Below are 20,994 nucleotides of genomic sequence, written 5' to 3' on the forward strand. Positions count from 1 at the left end.
ATTTCTCTGTACAGAAGATTATTAAGCTTGATCTTATCTTAATAAAGGTGGTTCAGAAATAAACTTATGACAAATACTTTATATTTAATACACTGTTTGTTATTGTTGTTTTTATCATTTTACAAAGGAATATCTATCCAAGCTAAACCAATTTCAGTAGGGTGCTATTTTCAAAATAATTTCAGTGGTGAACTTTAAAGAGATTGGAAAATAACTAATAGTAGCAATGAAAAACAACCACTGTTTTATCTCATTTTTGCCTATGTTTTTAAATATAGAAAGAATAAATGAGTACTGTTCTTTAATTTATTAAAAGAAACATTTTATGTTTGAGAACAGATTTCCTAAATGTACTGCATGAGATTTACTAAATTTGCCGAGTTTGTACTACTTTCAAAATGACTTCACCCAGAATTATTTAAGTAATTCCACTGACCAAATGAGAATGGTGGAAAAAATACCATTCATTCATATTAAATGAATTCTAAACTATAGAGCCTCACCTAATTAGCTTAGTAGATTTCAGGGGAAACATTTCTCATGTGTAAAAAAACATCATACCTATCTTAAAAGGTTACTTTGAGAAATGGCAGTCATCCATCTAAATAATATTTATTGAGCAATCGTGATATTCAAGCCCTGCCTTATACACTGTGGATACAGTGAAAATCAACATATTCAAGTTTCCTGCCCTCATGGTATTATCCTCTAACAGGAGTGGAGCCAGAGGGAAATAGGGTAGGAATAGGAAAAAACAAAACCCAAATATATAAACCAGATAATGTCACACAGTCAACTCAACAAGGTAGGAGATCGTGGGGTAGCCGTTTTATCTACTGTGGTCCAAGAAGGACGGAGTGGCCATGAGGCTGGCAATTATCTAGCAACACAGAGCAAGTTAAAAGTCTGTTTTATTCTCTGTCCGTAAAGAAGCCATTGGAAGAGTTTAAGCAGTAGAGTGATGGACCCTGTAAGGTGTTCACCTAGCACAGTACCTGGCACTTGTTAATTCCTGGATGTTGGGTTTGTAATTTTTTTATTTTAATTAATACCAGGAAAGAGTTTGTTCCTTGTCCAATGTTTATCCAAGCAGAAGGGTAAAAGTGCAATGAGAATTGTCACTTGGTTTTACATTACATCTTTGCATTGAATGAATCAAGTGAATCACATTTTGATAATCAACTTGGTTGATATTTGTCCCATGACTTAAAAAAATTAAATGGAGCCGAAACCGGTTTGGCTCAGTGGATAGAGCGTCGGTCTGCGGACTGAAGGGTCCCAGGTTCGATTCCGGTCAAGGGCAAGTACATTGGTTGCGGGCGCATCCCTGGTAGGGGGTGTGCAGAAGGCAGCTGGTCGATGTTTCTCTCTCATTGATGTTTCTAGCTCTCTTTCCCTCTCCCTTCCTCTCTGTAAAAAATCAATAAAATATATTTTTTAAAAAATTAAATGGAAAAAACTAATAAGTAAATCAACACATTTCAAGAACTATTAAAGAAGTTTATCAATGAAGTTGAAACATGTCTCCAAATTAAGAGCAGCAGGAATGTTACTATTGCCAGAAGCAGTGCATCTTCCTGTTAGATAATGTTTTTATTAGAATTGTTTAAATTGAGAGCTTTTTACTCAGAAAAAGAATAGCCACTGCTATATAATTGTTGTCTACTTGATTCCTTCTTTAAAGGTAAGTCACAGTCTCACCACTCACTCCACTGCAAAGACGTAAGTTTTCTTTTGACCCTACATGTTTATCAACAACATGTCATATCCTATAAGAAAGTCAAGTATATCACACAATAACAAAATGGCTAAAAACTAAAGTAATAATATGATGCAATCAACAAAATTTTTTGAGAAAAATATACTGAACATCTGACTTACATATTTTATAACATAATGACTTTAGGAAAAACTGGATTTTAGAGGCTCTGAGTTTTGTCCAATAAAATGGAAATCTTATATGGATAGAGGGATGTTGAATATAAAGACCCAAAGTGAAAATTTTGCCTTTTTACAAAACAACAACAACAACCAGAAAACAAAATACACAGAAGGAAAATTAGTGAAGAGATATACTTTTAAAACCAAACTAGAGTTTCTAAGTCATGGCTGAAGGAATTTATAGCAAATTTATCTGGCCAGTTTGATGCTGTGTGTGTGGATGAATAAAACTCTGCTGTGTGTGTGGGTGCATGTGTGAATAAGCTGTATTTATTGTGGTTTAAATTATGAATAATATTTTATCATTATTGTTATTTAACCATAGGGTGAGAGAATTACAATTCTAACTGTGTGACTTTAAGAAATTCTGTTATTTGGTAATGGATATATACACATTTAAGTGATATTTTAGTTGAACAAAATTCTAGATGTTATCTCAAAGTAAACACTTATGAAGCATATTTGCATATGTTTTTGACATTATTAGAGTCAACTGCTATTCATATAGTGATTATTTCAAAATCAATTTTATTATTGCAAATGATTGTGATCTTTTCTAGTACAACTTTCTACAGTTTGACCAAAAGGGCTCATATGCTTGCATATACACAGTGGGAAGTCTCAGTGGGAGCAACTTAAACTCCCTCAAACAAGGTGGTCTGGGTCGGAAGGGCTCCTGGATACATAGCTAGCTATTCCTATAGCAAGCGCAGCTTGGGAGGGAGGCATATTTCAGCCTAGTGTTTGGTGTGAAGATTCTGACCTTCTAACTCCAATGTGATCCTTGCACAGTGAAGCATTATTATTTCCATAACCTCTATACTGATCTTACTTCTGGTGAACTCAGAAACTTCAGCAAGTTTTGCATATTTTACCAATGATTTCCAGTGCGCTCTGACTTTATCTGCCCTTCTATTGTAACACAGTGCTTTAGCCACAAGATATGAAGCCTCGTAAGAATTCATTCATTTCCATTCACTAGGCTATACATGAAATCTGTCTGACATGCATAATCATAAAAATGAATGACTAAATATGTCTATTTTAACTAAATACATCAGTGCTAGTATTTTATCACATAAGATGAAAAAACAAAATCAGAACTGAGATAGTTTAGAAATATACAAAGAATGAACTCAGAATATCAATATCATATGCTGGCTGAAAAGGGTAGTTGAAAGGACTGATTCTGTGACTAAAACGAAAGTAAATAAGAGAAAAGAGAGGAGGTAGATGAAAAAGTTAATGCAGGGCAGAAGACCACAGAAATGGATTTCCATAGCTTACAAAAAGATGGGAAATGGTCTGAAGTTATAGAATTAAATTTCTCTGAATGAAATGTAGACTAGGACGTGGAGTACTCCCTTTATTTATATTTCAATATAGATATTGTACAATATATAAGAATTATTGCATGGAAAATTTAGAATCTGTGTATTTTAATCACAAACAATTACTGGACCACAGTACCTTGTAAGATCATCATCAGATTTCAAATAGGTCCTTATTGAGTTACTTTATCTAAAATGCATAGAATCTAGAAGGCTATCTATTTGATAATTAATAGATGTGTACTCATAATCAATATTGATACCACTAAGAAATTTCAGTCTATAAATGAAATAATCTATGTAAAGAATACAGCACTCTATTTGGAGCACAGAAAAAAAATCCAATAAATTTTAGTTATTAATACCATTATTCTTTTTATTGGTAGATTAAAAAAATTTCAACACATGGATAGTTTACTTTAAAATTATATTTCAGTCATAGGTCTGGAATTTCTTTAATTGAAGAAACCAAAGCACATCAATTTCTCCAACTAATAGCATAGGAATAGAAGAAAGGGGAGAGCAACCTGGGAATTCTAAATGAGTAAAGAGATGGTTAAAAAAAGAAATTAGAATTGAAGTGGTATATTAAAGAAATTGCAAAAAATAGATATTCTCAAAATGGGAACAGAAATGCTGATTCAGAAAAGTCTGAACTAGGTCGAAACAGAACAGAGTCACCAGTGAGATAAAGACATTTTTAGTAAGAGACCATTATGCTAAATGAAATAACCCGTCATAGAAAGACAAGTACCATATGATTTCACTCACATGTGGAATCTAGTGAACAAAATGAACTAACAAGCAAAATAAAGACAAGACTCATAGATAGAGAGCAGGATGACAGCTGTTAGAGGGGTATGGGGGCTTGGGTGGGTTGGGGTTGAGGGATTGGACCAAAAAAAGAAAAAAAGAAACCTCATGGACACAGACAACAGTGTGGTGATTGCTGGGGGGGGGGGGGGGGGGAGAGGTAGAAGAGGGCATTGGGGGGGATAAATGGTGACATATGGAGACTTGACTTGGGGTGATGAATACACAATACAGTCTACAGATGTTGTGTTGTGGAATTGTGCACCTAAGCCTGTATAATTTAGTTTTAACCAGTGTTACTACAATAAACTGATTAAAAAGGGTGAAAAAAGAAATAACCCCATGGTCTGGCTAAATCGAAATTCTTGGGTTCGGAACAACAGGACTGTGAAGAAGTTGATAATGTATTGTTTTGAGGTCCTTCCCTTGACCAGACACAAGATAGTCTGCTGCTTTCTGAGTTCTGGGCTAGAAGTCAGTTCAACAGGATTCTATGTTTGAAGGAAAGAGGGTGAGGCCATTTTTATATTGATGGCAAAGTTGTTTTCATCTGTATTTATTCACTTATCCTACACAACTGTCATCGTGCAAAAACTGTGACAGCTCTTCTTCCCAGGCAGCTTCATTTACCTTATTTTAGTTTTCTTATTCCAACATAAAAGCATTCTCTCCTTCACGGGATTGGGTGACAGGCTCACTCTCTCGCCAAGGTACGCTGGTGAATACTTGACTTTTAGCTATTAATGTTCTGTACTTACAAAGGATGGAACCCGAGACATCCCTGTTAAAGAATATTTCATGATTGCTGTTCTCCTTCAGTAAGACATAGTTTCAGCCTACTGGATTTCAAGATATGGAGATAGAAATTTCATTCACTAGATAGGTATCAGATGACATTAGAAGGCATATTTCATTATATTCCATTATAATGACATATGTATGTACTAGTAGCTTTTGCAATGGTGAAGATGCTAACACTGTAAAACTTAAAAGAATCATTTTTAAAAAAAGAAATGTAAAATAAAGTCTGGTAATGCCTTAGAAGCATATCACAGCATAGGGTAATACCTCTGTACTGGTAGTTGAGTGGTAAGACTTCTAAGGAGTAGTCTGATAATGAAAGAAACAAGTATTTCCAGACACTGGATGACACTTGAAAATAGCATTCAATCAGAATCTAATCTCCAGAAAGATGAACACTGATGACCGCTCTCACAAGGGGCTCCACTTGCTTTTTTTTTTTTTTTTTTTTTTAAGAAATTGCTCTCCTCTGCTCAGACAGAGATGAATACACAAAGCAACGTATTTATCAAACATACAGACTCACAGAATTTCAAAATTGAAAGCGATACTGGCTATAATGGAGTTCAACTCTTACGCTTTCTAAATAGGAAAAAAAAGTGATTACAGAGATTTAGAGCGTGAGCCAAAGTAATTCAGCTAACTGGTGACACCCGGGGTATCAAAACTAATTCTCCAGTGTAAACATTTAGTCAACATTATTTATTTAAGAAGAAAAAAAGAGTTGCATGTATTAGAGACTTCCAAAGCATTTTAGCTTTGAAATATCCTTAAGCTAAGATAAAGGAATTAAACCAAATGGATAAGTAACCAGTGGTACTCAAGACATCCATTTAAGCAGGAAGTTCATTTTTCTTAATGGAAGGTGGATGCATGGAATATGAGGTTATCCATTCCAAACTATTTAGCCTGCTTTTGTAATAAGAGCGTATAGTTCCTGCTTGGATTGGTAGCTAAGTAGTTCAGGAAGTATGTGGGATAATGCATGATAATAACCCATTACCTCTCAGGTCCTTAGAAGTCTGTTGGTGTCTCCTAATCTTCCCCTCTAGAGATAGCCCTCTATACTTCATGAGCTCATCTTTTCCTGGTTGTTTCCTGCTTCAATAAAAGGATAGGCTAACCATCGATCCTGAGGGAACCTATGTAGTGTTATGAACTATATCCCACTAATTGGAAAGAGAGTTGTAGAGTGGATTTCAATTCACTGCTCTCTCCTAGGAAGGTACAGGTAAAGGATAAAGTACACCCATTACCTACTGCCCCAACCACAGTGTTGGATAATGAATCCCTTCCTTATGGAAGTCCAGAGAAAGCATGCCTGGAACCACTGCCAAGTCTTATGAAAAACAAAGAGGTAAACATCTCTGATAATAAAAACGTATTCTAGCAACTGTGTAAGCAAATAGTTCTAAACGGTATTGTACCCTTCCACCTTCTCAGTGTCCTGAACGTAATTTAAAAGCTGCCTTCCTGACTTTCTCCCTGTCTTGAACAAACAAAAATGAATCAAGTATATCTTAGCACACACCAATAATTTTGCAATAATATATGCACACAGATATTGTAATAACTACATGAATATTCAGCTGGCTTAATATTTACCTTATGGTTCTTTGTTCTAAATTCACAAAAATCAGTGAATGGGATAGATGATGTTTTCCTAATATTAAATCATGGCTCCCAAGGTGACCAAGAATAGGAGATTACTTGGGGATTCATTTCTAAAGTCTGGGAAAATTTCATATAATCAAAAGGACTTGGAAAACCCCTTAGGAGAGAGTCGAGTGAGGAGCCAACAAAGCCAGTTTCCTGAGCACTGGAACAGACTGCTGTCAGGTGTGCTGGCTGGGCCATGTTGTTAAGAACAAGTTATTTCTGTAGAATTGGACCGTGTTTCTACATAGAGAGCTCATTTCTGTACATCTGAAACCCGGCAGCAGCAGAGAGATGGGCACAAGCACGAGAAGCAAATAGGAAACAGCAGAGGGAACAGCTGACCGGGTTCTTTCTGTGTTCGCTCTGGGCACAGGCACATTACACGGAACCCTGGGTTTAAGAAAGCAAAGACGCAGCTCCTTTATTGCTTCTTGGTACCACCTGGATTTTAAGTGCAGGTCCTGAAGCCATTTGATAGCACTCAGTAAAAAGATGATCCTCTATAGTAACCAGAAAATGCATATATTGAAGTCTTTCATTGGAGTTTCTTCAAAACAAAATCCAAGTCACCACATTTCTCGGAGGGAATGAATGGATCCCTGAAAGCATACTCTCAGAATATCAGGACTCCTCCGTTACAGATACACTGACGTAGAGTAGTCTCCATTCAAAAAAGCACAAACACCTTATGCTGTCAGGACAAATGCGTATCTGCTTGGCAAAGGTACCTGAAACAGGGGCACTGTTAATACACGACACAAACAGCACAGGTTTCCTGGAGGCTTCTGAAAGCTGACTTAGCAGACAAGCTTCAGTGCTAAATAAACCAGCACCATGAAAAAAATCCTTCAAAAAAGAATTCCTTTTGAAGCTGTCACTGCAGTGAGCTAGCCTCTTTTGATTTTGTATTCCCTGCGATGGGACTAGAAATTACTAGCTCCCATTTGTCCTGTGGCAAGGAAGGGAGAATGCATTTACCCATCCTGCAAGACGATGACTCTCACAATGATGGTCTCTGCTGTTTCCAAGAGAGATCAAACGGAAGGCAGGCAGGCAGGCAGGCAGGCCCGCCAACGTGCTTTTATGAGCACTCTGTGTGTGGAGGATGTTACAGCACGACTAATGTCAGAGCACGTTCCTGTTTCCATATTTTATGAATGCAAAAAAAAAAAAATCTACAGCAAAAGCTTAGGATGTACAGTTTTTCCCCTCAGAATTATGAACCTGTTTCAGAATCATACTTCTAAGGAAGTAAAATTAAAAGACTAAACCACGAGTAAATACACTGCTCTTAAAAACATGGCACTGAAGTTTTAAATTATTGATAGGTTTTTGAACTTTTTTTTGAATCATAATATATAGAAAAATGTACAAATCAGAAGGTACAGCTACAGGAATTTTAAAAAAACAAACACATCCTTGTAAGCAGCTCCCAGATCAAGCATCAAAAGCCCTCCACTTGTGTCCTGAGGCATTAAATTTTGAATCTTTACGTTTAGGTACAGACAATATTTAACTTCTTCCTGAAGGAGTTGTCTTTTGGCTAAAACCAGGCACATTTAACCAGCTTGTCCACTAGCTTCATGAGCTTTGGTTGGATAATTTTAAATAATATACTTAACAAATATTTTTAATTTCCCATCTCTCAGTGAAAAGTCCTATCGACCAGTTTTTACTTCTGTATCTATCTATCTATCTATCTATCTATCTATCTATCTATCTATCTATCTATCTATCTATTTCAGAGAGGAAGGGAAAGGGAGAGAGAGAGATAGAAACACCAATGATGAGAGAGAATCATCGATTGGCTGCCTCCTGCATGCCCCCTACTGGGGGTCGAGCCTGCAATCCTGGGCATGCGCCCTTGACTAGAATCAAACCCAGGACCCTTTGGTCCACAGGCTGACGCTCTATCCACTAAGCCAAACCAGCCAGGGCTATATCTCTATTTTTAATATATATATTCATTTTAAAATGATAATCTAAAGTTTCTTTTGCATTATTCCAATTATTGTCTGTTCTTTCCACTAAGGGCAGAATGTACCTGTAAAAATGTAGGAATGAAAAGAGTTTAGAGCTTTGATCAAATATAGATTTAAATTTAATTTGAGATATAAAGCCTAAAAACATATTTCTCACATAAAATCCTCAAATCCTCTATTATGAATTTTTGAATCATTTTAAGAGTAATATATATGATTTACCTTCTTCACAGCCTTTCAAATTCTCAACTATTTTGTGCAACATTTTCTCCCTCTTTTATTTAACTTGCATCTCTAAAAGCTCAGGAGTGATAAATAGAGGATACCTAGGGGCAACACCATTCCGTTTTGTTTTGAAAATAGTAAGTTTATCTTCTGCAAAAGCTGTAACTTAACTGGAATACGATTTTTGAAAGTCAACCTAAGATCAATGGCCACATTTTCAACCCAATTATCTTCAACAACTTAAAATACTATTGTGTATTGTGTTTAATTTTCCAATGAAAAAAAATCCAAAGCATATAATTTACATATAATTATGCATTCGTGCATCCTTGGTATTAATTAGGGAACACACTTTGAACATTATAGCTCATATATTTGTTTTAACATTAATTTGCAGTCTTTCAATATATTTATGTTGTAGTGTGATACGAGGATTCATAAAGTAACACTTATAAAGCAATTCTGAGCTGAAAAGTCATATAAAATGCTAGGTATCATTACTCTACTGGTATTAATGGAAAAACACTGAAACCCCCAGGTGAGCCACATTATCTCTTAAAATTCCCTCAGATATTAAGCAAGGCTTATACTGTAAGATAAAGGTTCAGTGTAGAAGGGCTTATGGGTACTAATTAGATTTCTCTTTCCTTTCAGTTATTAGTAATTATTAGTAGTTGGTGCACTATAGTTAAGTTTGCTATGTAAGCATAAGGAATACTTGTGAAGAAATGGGGTTAGAAAAGTGTGAGGGAGAAGAAATATCCCTGTAAGACGTGAAAGTTTTCAAAGTTGGAAAAAGGAGAATCCTATATAATAAAAGGCTAATATGTAAATCAACTGAATGGTGGATCGACCAGTCACTATGATGCGCACTGACCACCAGGGGGCAGACGCTCAACGCAGGGCTGTCCCCTGGTAGTCAGTGTGCTCCCACAGGGGGAGCACCACTCAACCAGAAGCTGGGCTCACGGCTGGCAAGCACAGCGGGAGTGGAGGGAGCCTCTCCTGCTTCCACGGCAGTCGGACATCCCCCAAAGGCTCCCAGACTTTGAGAGGGCGCAGGCTGGGCTGAGACCCCCACCCCCCCCCCCCCCGTCCCCCCAAGTGCACAAATTTCATGCGCCGGGCCTCTAGTTAATATATAAAGAAAAGAAATGGAGAGCAAGGTGAAGGGTTTCCAAATTGGATGACGAAAAGAATAATGTTCCTGTTGGCAGAAATAGGGAGAGTAGAGGGTATCTTCCAGGCCCAAAAAAGGTTGAATTTTATCTTTCTAACATATTATTTTGTAAATTTCATTCAGTGTTATCTCAATGGTTTTCAGCAAATGCTTTTTTGGTCATGTATTTATTTAGGGTATCTTTTCCATATTACAAGTAAGTCAATCAACTGCCATAAAAAGGAATTAATAGTAAATAGGAAATGGAATGTGCAAATCCTAGCATTTTTCTCTAACGACTTCCATCTTTTACTGGAGTTCCTACAATACATATGTAACATGCCAGGCAATGAGGGGAGCAGGGAGGGACAGGGTGAGGGGTAGGAAAGCAGATGGAGTATGTGTGGAGTATGTGTGTGTGGGGGGGGGGGCAGGGAAAGCCATAGATAGTGCTGCTAGTGGTCTAAACTAGATTTCACAGAAATTTGATTGCATCTCCTAATTTTTATGAGAAAATGGACTAGTAACTTGATTTTTCCTCTCAATTTCTTTTGGTGAAAAGTGAAATGTTGTCTGCTATTAATTTAAATAGCATTAGTTACTTGATGATTGTGTAGTCCTGACCAGCTTCAAAATAGGAGTTAATTATGAATGATTTAATAAGCATGAGTTACCAAGGGGTAAATGAAGGCAAAGTATAAGGCTTTCTCAAAAAGCCATAAAGTCTAAAAAAATGAAATGGTATTAGGAAAATTTTTCCCTAAAAACTCATCATTTAAGCGAAATATTATATTATTCAATGTTAAGTTGTTTTAAAAACACATTTTAAAGGATAAAAACATTCTGAATATATTCTTTAAAAAGAATACTGTAGTGCTTTGCATATCTTCTCATAACCAAATGAGTAAAAATATAATTCCTGATATTTAATGACCATATTTAGGTATTAAAATAAACAGGTGTCCCATGGAAGGCATGAGAATAAGGATCATTAGATTTCCATACCAAAGATGATTTGCAAAGTTGAAATGCAGGGAGCTAGAGAATCAGGGCACTCTTATTTATGTGAAGAGAGTGGCAAGAGCAAAAGAATACTTCAACATAATAAGCTCCTTTTGGATCATTTGAGAGGTACAGAATGGTTCTAAAATCATTCCCACGACTCACATCAAGCTGCTTGTGTATAATGAAGGTTAGAGAAGAACATGAAGAACATCCAATTACAATTCTTCTAAAATCAGTGGGATTATCAAGCAACCTGATTTAGAAATATCCTTATATGATAAGGGAAGTGGATTACTTCATACATCAGAATGAAAAGGCATAAATGAGATAAGGTAAACGACTCCAGTCTTTATTCATATTTATTCTATTGGGCATGAATAAATCCATTCCTCTCCGTTCCCAGTGGTTCAAATGACTTCCAGAAACACTGACTCCATCACTTGTTCTATATTGTTAGGACATGAACTTTGGCACATATACGAACTAGAAATCCAACACAAATTAAATTCGTTTAGTTTTTAATAGCATTTGTCTAGTAACTATACCACCTTAGGCAAGTCATTTAACCTTTCTAAGCATCGATTTCCATTCTGTAAAATAGAGGGGCCAGGCTAATCCCTTCCAGTTGGGTTCTCGTGCAATCAGCCTGAAGACTCAATCTCTGGTGCTATAAAAACCAGTGCTTTAAAAACCAATTAGCTACGACACCTAAGATCTATAGTTTTTACTCTTTTCTTTTCGGGAGAAAATAAAAGAAACATTGCTTTCTTTCCAAAATGTCTTTTCAGCCATGTTCCTATCTTTCCCCTATATTTGGAAGGGCCTACGAGGCTATGGAATTTCATGCACCTCAATGTTACCTTCTTGCCAATCATTTAATCTCAAAGTTGGTCTGGTGGTTTCTGCTTTTCATTTTCTAGTCCCTGTCACCCATACATTCCACTTAAAAAGAAAAAAATTGGAAAAAAAGAAGGGATATAATATTATTTTTGCTCATTCTTCAAAAAGGGTTATCAAGCATAAGTGTAAAAAAGAACATTTGCACACCTATATAAAGGGAGGGGGGTGTCCAAGAAAGTCATATATGCATTGTAAGTGACTTCTACTATTACAGCATGTTAAAACCCAAAGACCAAATTTTGTGAAAAAGAATAAAAATAAACTCTTCTTCACATCTCTAAGTAAAATAAAGTGCTAGAATAACCAGATAGCAATTAAATACATTTTCTTATTTCAAAGCTCCCCCTTTCTTGAGAGAATTGAGATTTAATTTTACTTATTTTGATAAATGCAAATGATTCTGCTCCTATCTCAAGCCTCAGGAGACTGCCCTGACACACCTGTACCAAAGGGGAGAAATACAGAAGTAACTTCAGTGCTTACTAGGACAATTTGAGCTGCAGTTGTCAAACTTTGGTTTGCATAAAAATCAACTGGGGAGCTTGTTAAAATTTCAGAATCCTGGGCTCAGCAGTGTGCATGGCTCTCTGAAAAATATGCCTATGTGTATAGATACATTTATTATATTTTTATTAATATAATTTTTAAAATAAAATATGTAATGCTCTTTATTATAAATTACATATAAACAATTAAATATCACAGCATTAAAAAAAACCCTCTTTTGCTATGGTTGGTATTGATGAGTGAGTGGTTAAGACAGAAATGTTTGTGGATATTCTTGTTTATTGAAATCACAAAGACATGTTGGAAGTGCATTTGCTCATCACTGATGTGAGCAGAATCCTTGCTGTATTGGATAACAATTTCTAAATGCTAGAAGAGCATTTCCTCAAATTTTTGGCTATTCAGAATAATCTGTATTATTGACATCTTTTCCCTTTCTTAAATCTAAACAACCAACAAAATAGTTTATCAAGCACTGATCTGTAGCATTTGCCAATTCCCATGGTGTCATTTTCCCCACCCTAATGGATTTCAAGCTATCAATGTGACATCACTGAACACTGGGCTGGGAAGAGATGAGCAGTTAGCACATCATTTTATAATATTTTCACAATAGAGACACAATAAATGTAAATACCCTCAAGAAGATAGAAAATAGTAAAATGTAGTAAAATAACTGGATGTTGATTTTTGAGTATTCATTGCCTTTATTTTTAATGATGGCTATAATGAACAATCAGCTCAGTGTGGTGACTGCGAGATGTAGGGGATGGGTAGAAGTGGGAGAGGGTATATGGAGGATAGATGGTGATGGAAATATAATAAAATAAAATGAAGTATAATAAAATAAAGGGGGAAAAACAATCAGTTAATAAAGTTTCTGAAAATTATAATTGGCTCCTGTGAGTCAATATGAGGCAGCTCCAGTACACCACTACCCAGACTCTCTTATTGTGCATCTAATTCAGTAGGTCTGGTTGCAACCAGCAGTTGTCCTTTTAAAACGCACCTCAGGGAGATTCTGGTGCAGGCAGTTCTCAGGTTAGAGTTTGAGAAATCCTGACCTAGACTATGTACTTTTGAGGTAATTCTACTCAGACCTTCCAATTAATTCAAATCCTTTAATGAAATAAAAGGAGTATCTCTGTTTAAGCAAACACTGGGCAAACATTTTCAAGTATGAAAACATCTGGTACAGGTAAGAATATGGGTCTCATTTATTCACTTTAGATTGTAAATTGGAAAAACCGTTTTGTCGTGTTTGGTGGAATCTGTTCAAGTTTAAATGCTCCATGACCCAAAAATCTCATTTCTAGAAATCTACCTTGCAGTGGCAATACATAGTTACCTAAAACATTTCTAATGTTAACATTCATTGCAACATTACTTGTGATAGCAAAAACCCAGGACTTAAACATCTTTAATAGAAAACAGGATCTATAAATTATGGTACATCTGTACAACAGAATACTAGGCAACTGTTAAAAATAATGAAAAAGCTTTACATGTGCTGCCTTAGAAATAAGTCCAGGGTACAGTAAATTAAAAACAACAGCAGGTGCAGATCTGTGGAGAGTTTGGTCTTATCTTTGTCCAAAAAAAGAAAAAACGTTCCTATATGTATGTCTGAGGTTTCTGTGTGTATAGAGAAATGTTGGGATAAGCCTATGAAAAACTGGCAGACATAAATGGTAGTTATTTGGAGGTGGGGATGGGTTGAAAAGGGAAATAGGACTGAAGAGATAAAATTCACATACCATACAATTCACCTCTTTAAAGTGTACATACAATTCAATGGTTTTTACTATCTACACAGACATGTGCAACCATCACCTCATCTTATAGATTTTTTAAATTGTAAGGCAGTATGAGTGATATTTTACTTTTACTATTTTCTCAAAAGATGCAAAATAAAGTTTGAGAGACTATTTTAATGGGAAAATATTTCAATTTATCCAGAGTCCTCCAACCTGTGTTAGTATTTTAACTGATATGTCATGTATCAAGGAATAGTTTTCTTTGTTCTAATACTAGAACTATTTGCAATTCTGAAAGCTGAAAAGCCTAAAGTTTTTTCATAATAAAGTTTGACAGAAAAATCTGATCTAAATGAATGTAGTGCTACTTATGGTCTATTTATCTATGATAGTGTAACTATTTGAACATTTTGCTATCGGTGAATATTAGTGTATTTGATCAGAGATGGTGCCTCAGACCCTCAATGTAATATATAAATTATGTACTTGAGTATTTTCAAAAAGGTTGTAAGGTCTTAATACTAAACAACATCTGGTCCAAAGTATTTAAATAAAAGTTTGTTTGTACTGCTTATAAAGGGCCAAAGTATTTAAATAAAAGTTTGTACCGCTTATAAAGGGCCAAAGTATTTAAATAAAAGTTTGTACCGCTTATAAAGGGCCAAAGCATTTAAATAAAAGTTTGTACTGCTTATAAAGGGCTATTAGCGAAATAGGAAGTGGGCGTTGGGGAGGGAAGAAAGCAGACTTGCTGAATGGCACAGGCACCCTATGAATGGTCTTGGGAGAGAAAAGGGAAACAGGTTAAAGTGCACCCTTCCTGGAACCACATGTCTATATTTATTGAGGATGCGGCTTGTTAAAGCAGGTGGCTGTCCCTGGTGTTGTGAATGTGGAAACATGGTGTGTGCCCTAGAATAAAAAAGATTAGGCATGCTGGACCATGTGCATGCCAGGGCCCCACTCAGGGCAGGCCAGGCTGAGTGCAGGCTGAGTTCGAGAAAGGTGCCATCCATGCCTCCCAGGGTAGAGACTCAATGGCTTTCAGGCACCTCCCTGGGGGTGGGGAAGCTTTAACAACACCCTCCATATCTGTAATTTCAAAGGAAATTCTTAGGTATGAAAAGTAATCCAGAATGCTTGAAAATACAAGGGTTTAAGCACCCTGATGCAGAGTATCTCTCACTTTGCAGAGGAGTGAGAAAAAGCAGCTTGTCTATCTCACTGGAAAGCATGCAGGGGGAAGCTGCTAGGACAGATTTAGAAAGGACAACAGTGAGAGCAATGGGGAGCAATCTTCCGAGGTTTCCCGCTATCTCAGCAATCAGGTAGCAAGGAGTCAAGAGCGCTCTAATGCTTACACGGGAGTCACAGGAGTCTGCTTTATCCTGGAATGAAATAATTTTAAATGTAGCTGCCCTGCCACTGATCTACGCTCCACCTTCTTAAAAAATGCATTAGCAAGGGATTTCTCCTGGGCTCACAATTTCGAAGCTTTTCCAATAGTTTCCTGGCGGTCGTCTTGTAAGGCAGAGATGCAGGGGAATTAGGATTCCTCTGGAGTCCTGCTTTGCCTCCTGCCTGCCACTGTTTCCAGTCCCTTGGGTTCCCCTACTACTCCTTCAGCCGCGGTGTGACAGGAACTCCCGCTGTGTGTATGTGCACATGAGAGTGGAGTGTGTGTGCCTGAATGCAGGTTTTGTGTCCAGTAACACGCACCTGTTTGGGCCTAAACTACAGAGAAGCCATGATGAAACAGCACAGAGAGGGCAACGAGAATTCAAATCTGAAAGTCACCAAGGCCAGGCACTAGTGTTCCAAGATTTCATTATTCAAAAAATTCCCTTTAAGGGCTTCAATTCAGACTCTGCTTTTTTAAAATTTACAAACAATGGTAAATATAGCTACCTAGATTTTGCATCTAACACATCAATTTAGAACAAGGGAGAAGGAGGCCAATAGGAAATCCATCCGGCAACAGGGAATCTCTCCACTCGGGGTGGTCTTGCCTGCTTTCAACCCCCTCCCCCACTGTACTGAGAGTGTACTGGCTCATGTGATTACAGTTATTGTTTTATTTGTTCCCATTTGCTCCCATTGGACAGTGAGCTACAGAAGGCGGAATCTCTTCTTAGTCATCTTTGCCTCTTTCCATGAAGTGCTCTGTTTGAATTAAGATGAATTGAAGTGGTAGCTTGACAACAGAGGAAGCTATAGAAAATCTAGAAAAGCAGATAGAAAAAGGCAGCAAGCCCAGTAACATGGAAAAACTCTACTCTTAAAATTTTGAGGGAAATCGTTGTGCGTAGTTGATATTCAGAATGATATCCCAAAACTATGAAGAGAAGGGGTCCTGGGGTAAGGAGTACAGTTAATTTTTGGCTCTATGTTGGACACAGCTGTAAGCATTTAAAATATACCAACTATTTTAATTTCATAAAGCATATGCTAATTTAGGAAAGATTTATGCCCAAATATTTTAAAATTAGAGTATTTAAACAGTTAAAACCTCACCTTTCTGGAAAACTTGACTACTGAAAATGATTCGTTGTTTAAGGGTTCTAATTAGAATTTCATGTGATTTATACTAACACTAGAGGCCTGGTGCATGAAATTTGTGCACGGGAGGGGGGGTGTCCCTCAGCCCAGCCTGCACCCTCTCCAATCTGGCACCCCTTGAGGGATGTCCCGGTAGGATCGGGCCTAAACGGGCAGTTGGACATCCCTCTCACAATACAGGATTGCTGGCTCCCAACTGCTCGCCTGCCTGCCAGCCTGATCACCCCCTAACCACTCCTCTGCCAGCCTTATCGATGCCTAACTGCTCCCCTGCCAGCCTGATTGCCCCTAACTGCCCTCCCCTGCCAGCCTGGTCACCCCTAACTGTCCTCCCCTGCAGGCCTGTTTGCACCCAACTTCCCTCCCCTGCAGGCCTGGTCTCCCCCAACTGCCCTTTCCTGCAGGTCCAGTCGCCCCCAACTTCCCTCCTCTGCTGGCCTGGTCACCCCTAACTGCCCTCCCCTGTAGGCATGATCGCCCCCAACTGCCCTCCCTTGCAAGCCTGGTCCCTCCCAACTGCCCTACCCTGCTGGCCTGATTGCCCACAACTGCCCTCCCTTTCAGGCCTGGTCCCTCCCAACTGCCCTCCCCTGCTGGCCATCTTGTGGCAGCCATCTTGTGTCCACATGGGGGCAGCCATTTTTGACCACATGGGGGCGGCCATCTTGTGTGTTGGCGTGATGGTCAATTTGCATATTACTCTTTTATTAGATAGGACTAGAGGCCCAGTGCACAAATTCATATATGGGTGGGGTCCCTAGGCCTGGCCAGCTATCAAGGCCGATTGGGGCCATCTCGCCCAGTCCCGATCAGGGCCTGCCAGCTGGGGGGAGGGATGGGGGAGGGCCTTGGGGAGGTTGGCCAGCTGCAGGAGGTAGGCTGTGGGAACACACTGACTACCAGGGTGCAGCTCCTGCTTTGAGCATATGCCCCCTGGTGGTCAGTGCATGTCATAGAGACTGGTTGACCGGTTGTTCTGGTCGTTCAGTCATAATGGTCGCTTAGGCTTTTATATATATAGATAACCCCAGGAATTTGGAGATGAAACTTCTTAGAACTCACATAAAGGAGAGTTGAAAACAATCCCCAATTATCATTCCTCTCATTTAAAATATAAATACTAAACACCCAATCTTAAGGGAAATAAATCTTATAGCTATGTACTCCTAGGAACATGTTAAAATTTATGTGCGTGTGTTTGTGTATGTGTGGTCTGTATCCTTCAGAAGGAACACCAGTTAGTTTTCCTATGCATGACCGAGGCTTATGGATAGTAAGCAGCATGGACATTTTGCCAACCCAAAGAGAGTCAGAGCCTATGCACACAGGAATTTTAAGAACATCAGTTCCAACCAGATTTCTGGTTTGAGAATGAGTTACTGTTGGAGACCAGTAAGCTAATGCCAGGCACTCTGGAAAGGAGAGGCCAAGAGTTTTCTTAAGATTTCCCTGGGCCAAACATCCTGAAGAAATGTGGAAAATTTTTGCAGCAATCTCAGAATTGTCACTTTGGAAGAAGATTATTGAAAAAACATAGAAAGAAAAAAAGGATGAAGAGGAAACTCTAGCTCCCACTATTCTAATCTCCTTAAGTACAGGGACTTATCTTGTAGTTTCTTTGTTTAACTGAACTACAAATAACAAAACTGCTGTGGAGAACAGGACACACAGATGAAAACCGGGAAACTTCTCCGGCAATGTGACAGACGTGAACACGGTTCTGTCTAAGCATGATGAGAAATTACAATACCCTTAAAAAGTAACCAATATACTCTTCATATTATGGGCAACTATGCATTTCGGGAGAATTTATGTCCGCTTAAGTATTTCACAGGGACTATAATGACACTAGTTAACATTTATTTAGTACTTACCAGGTATCTTTATAAGAACCATTATGATCCCACATTATAGAGGAGGTGAGCAGGGAGGTTTGGAAACTTGGTGAGGATAACAAAACCAGCAAGTGTCATTGCCAGGCCATCTGGTTCAATCACCTAACCCCTGCACTATGCTATTGCCTATATGGGACTCTCATTTCTAATTAGATTACATTCTGTTTTCCACAGAATATTAATTTATAGAAAGCCTGCATTTAAAAAAAGAACTCATGTTGGCCTTCCAGGGCCCCAGGCCTGGCTCACTGTGGCCTCCTGGAGCCCCGGTCCTTTCTTCGTACAGCCAGTAGTAATATTTCCATGCCCTCAAGACTAGGACTGAAGTAGAAATCTGACTGGGTTACTGCTTGGCTAATAAACTCTCTGAGTGCCTTCAGAATCAGGTCTGAACAAGAATCTTTATGGTCTGGTCCCCACCTTTCACCTCTCTTCTCATTCCTTGCCACTTCCCCCTTTGCGTTTCACAGTGACGCCAAATGACCACCAGTTCCTCGAGGACATGAGGCTTTTCACTCTCCTGCGTCTACGCAGTGCCTTTACCTTTGTCTGGATTCTGTCTTCTCCTTCCCCTGTCAACAGGGGGCTCCTGATCACTGTTTCAAATCCTTGCTCTGGTTCCATCCTCTAAGACGCCTTTCACAGACGACGGGCCCCTTCCCTTCCGGGCAGACCCGTCCACTGCCTTTCCACAGCCTCCAGACCTGGAATGCATTTCTACAACTGCCTATAAACTCTAGTTTTGTTGTTCTTTCCCTTGCTGGAATATACTCAACGCCCAGGGGCAGGAAGATTAGTATACCCAGCACAGGTCTGACACTCCGACTGACATGGCATTTAATAAAGTTGGCTGCTTATAAATGATGTTTTTACAGCTTCACATTCTGTGCAATTTCCCAAACAAACAAAAAACCAAACAAAACAAACATTGCATGTTATCCCACAGAACTCACACCCAATTTTTTCCTACTAAATAGAGATCATACCCAGTTGGCTTCAGGTTATATTCTCCCTGATACTTGACCACAGTCCAACAAATTTTAGAAGCAATTTTACCTTCACTATTGGTGCTTCATTAAATAAAAGTCCTAGGCATGTACCTTGTCTAAAACCTTCCCTGTGTGGAAAAAGGCTCATACTCTTATGCAAAATACTCCCCCCTTTTCAGAAGAGTGCAGTAATTTCCACATAGCCTTAGTCTGTTTCTGATGCACAATTTATGTCATCATCAATAGTTTTAACAACATTAAGTTCAAATCTTCACTGATACTAATATGATTATAAATGGGTGTATAGTACATATATAACACCTATGATGTATTTTTAATCATTAGAAGATATGATGATATAATTAATTTCCACTTCTAGGTGCCTTCTGAGGGCAAGCGTATGATCACAGTGTAGAAACTTTTAAGAGTACAAGTCACTCCTTACATAAATCAAATCAGGCATATAGAGATTTACATGAGCTCTTCTGTCAGGAGAACCGGGGAGAGAATGCAATACACTCACTGGCAGGTACTGAGGGACTTAGCATAGTGCTTCTACTTGTGGAATTTAAAAATATGATGTTAAAACATTCTGAAGGGGAAAAAAATCCACACAATCCTGTCTTTCATGTTTATTGACTGTTCCCTATTCTTCCTTGTTCTTTATAATCCTTGCAAACATACAAGCATACATATAGTTTTATGTAGTATATTTAAAACTTTATGCTTAGCTATTTTTGTTGTTATAACATTTATTTAACTAGTCCCCTATTAAGGGATATTTGTTAACTTCTGGTTTTTCATATTAATAGTTAATGGTGCATAAATAACTGTGGGTAGGTAGATCATTTTTTTAAAAAAAGAAAAAAAAACTCTTTCTTTAGGATAAAAGCCTAGAGCAAGATTTTAATGTTCTGTGTAAAATGTATATAATATACTAAAATTGCATTTCAAAACACTGCACTAATTTATAAAGCTCCCCAAACTCTTCCAGATTCATCCAAACCCTGGCAGTCCTAGGTTTTAGAATTCAATCTCCACTCACCCCTAATTTAATAAATGTAAAATGATCTCTCATTGTTTTAGTGAGATTTGACATTTTCCCATGTGTTTATTTACTATTCTAAGACATGCATCACTTAAGGCACAAGATAACACCTAATACAACTGAGTGAGTTACATGAATGAAAATTGTTTATATTTTCATTATATTACAATAAGGTCTATGAATTACAGCACCAGTAATCTTTCTACCTCATACCTTCTTTCACAAAAATGACTCTCGAAAAAGTGAAACAAAAAATTAATATAAAAGTTTCACATCAATCTTTTATATATATTTACATAGTAACTATCAATACTTTTTAATTACCCCTAGATTAAACAAATTACAAATTCCTTTTAAAAAAAAACATTGTTGAGACTATTAGAGATGTCCCATTTCCCCCCACTTTGCCCACCTCCACCCAAC

General features: G+C 37.8%; 1 protein-coding gene across 17 annotated transcripts in view; it reads right to left on the reverse strand.

Annotated features, from left to right (window-relative positions):
- Positions 1-20,994, reverse strand: part of PAM (peptidylglycine alpha-amidating monooxygenase) — a 268,465-nt gene that overhangs the window by 67,086 nt on the left and 180,385 nt on the right. The window lies entirely within an intron of this gene.

This window comes from Eptesicus fuscus, chromosome 4 (assembly GCF_027574615.1).
Source record: "Eptesicus fuscus isolate TK198812 chromosome 4, DD_ASM_mEF_20220401, whole genome shotgun sequence".
In the NCBI taxonomy this organism is placed as follows: Eukaryota; Metazoa; Chordata; class Mammalia; order Chiroptera; family Vespertilionidae; genus Eptesicus; species Eptesicus fuscus.